The 1830-nt window shown below is 63.2% G+C and overlaps 1 protein-coding gene across 1 annotated transcript in view; it reads left to right on the forward strand.

The window, feature by feature from the left end:
* The window catches only part of ATP6AP2 (ATPase H+ transporting accessory protein 2), a 29504-nt gene that overhangs the window by 7193 nt on the left and 20481 nt on the right, over positions 1 to 1830 (forward strand). The gene's annotated exons all lie outside the window — the stretch shown is intronic.

Raw genomic sequence — 1830 nt, forward strand, 5'->3', positions numbered from 1 at the left:
CCCCCCCCCCCCCCCCCCCAAAAAAAATTAGAAGATTTAATATTAATCTGCCTTGACTGCCTGTCAAAGATGACAGGAGCCAGGGGCAGTAGGACAGGGGGAGAACTAAGCCCCAGCAGCAAGCCAAGCCCAGCCCAGCCCAGCCCTGCTCCCCCTCTCCCCAGTCCCAGACAGGGGCTTCTGGCCTGGGACTGTTTCTGCCTCCTTGCACCAAGGGGAATACAGATAAGGCAGGGGGAGGACTCCAGGCGATCGCCCCAGGGCTGAGCTGGGCTGGGTCCTGCAGTCCCAGTGATGCACCCGGGAACTATGTGGTGTCTTTGGTGTGGGCTTGCTGGTGAGCAGTGGGGGGAATAGGGAAATGGCTGCAGGAGAAAGGGGCAGTGAGCAGTTGTGTGGAGTGCAGCAACAGCTGGGCAGGAGTGTGGGACCCATGCCAGTGCATCGGGACCCAGATCCAGCGGCACAGAGTGGGGCAGCAGGAGCCCAAGCTGGCAGGGATCTGTGGAGCCGGGTCAGGCTGCGCCAGCAGGGAGAGAGGGGAGCTGGTTCAGCTCCATAGGGTCCCAGTTGGCTGGGATTCTATGCTCCTGCCACCCTGCTCTGGACCCCACTGGTGCTGGCCCTGGTGCACCAGCATGGGTCCTGCCTGGCTCTTCCTGTACTCCACGCTCCCAGTCTCCCCCACCCCAGCTCGCTGGTACAGGCGGGGACCAGCGCATGCAGCCCTGACCCCACGTGCCCCGCGCTCACCTGTCTGGGCTGAGCAGCAGCAGTGCAGAACAAATTGGTGCTCAGTGCAGGAGCAAAGCACCCCCCCTCCCCGTGGCCAGTGCTTCCTGGTGCAGCTTCCTGGAGCCCACACAGGGCTGTCCTGCGTCTCCCTTCTGTCACCACTGCATCTGGGCTGCCCTGTGGGGCAGTGAAGAACAGGCATAGGCAGCCCCGCATGGGCTCCAGGCAGCTGCACCAGTGAGGGGCCGCTTTTTTCCCTGCACTGAACAGCAGTTTGTTCTGCACTGCCACTGCTGAGCCTGGGCCCCCTGTTGGCTCTGGGCTCACCCATCGTTGCTGAGCTGCAGCAGCAGCTGGGCAAAAACTGCTGCTCTGCTCAGGAAAGCGGCCCCTCTCCCTCACCACTGCCAGGCAGTTTTTGCTGCAGCTGCCTGGAGCCTGCGCTGCACTAGGCTGTGGTGCAGCTCCTTCACTTCTACTTGTGGGCTGCCCTGCGACTGTTCCACACAGTCACCGCTGCCACGCTGGGCAGCACAGAGGCAGCAGTGAAGGCTGCAGTGCAGCTCCTAGTGTGGCATGGGCTCCGGGTGGATGCAGCTAAAACTGCCTGGAGGTAGCGGAGTGGGGGAGCACTTTCCTCCATGCTGAGCAGCAGTTTCTGCCTAGGAGCATGGGGTCTGGGCCAGCAAGGGCTGTATGGAGCTGGGCTGCGCTGCTCAAACAGGGAAAGGAGCCAGCCCAGCTCCATAGATCCTTGCCTACCCAGACCCCATGCTCCTGCCGCTCCGTTGCGGGCCATGCCAGCACTGGCCCTGGTGCACTGGTGTGGGCCCCATGCTCCCCCCCAGCTGTTGCTGCGCTCCACGTGCCCACTCACTGACCTTTCTCTCCTACCCCTGCCTGCCGTAGCCATTTATCCACTCCTCTCCCCTCCCCCTGCTCACCCACTGGCAGCTCCAGCACCACCTGGTTCCATGCTGCATTGCCAGGGCTGCAGGAGCAGCTTCTGAATGTGGTGCTGGAGTGGGGAGGGAGAGGGGGATGTGGAAGTGGCAGGAGAAGGACAGCGATGGCAGACGGAGGGGGGGCGGGGGG

Source organism: Gavialis gangeticus, unplaced genomic scaffold, assembly GCF_001723915.1.
Source record: "Gavialis gangeticus isolate Ggan-Ray unplaced genomic scaffold, GavGan_comp1, whole genome shotgun sequence".
In the NCBI taxonomy this organism is placed as follows: domain Eukaryota; kingdom Metazoa; phylum Chordata; order Crocodylia; family Gavialidae; genus Gavialis; species Gavialis gangeticus.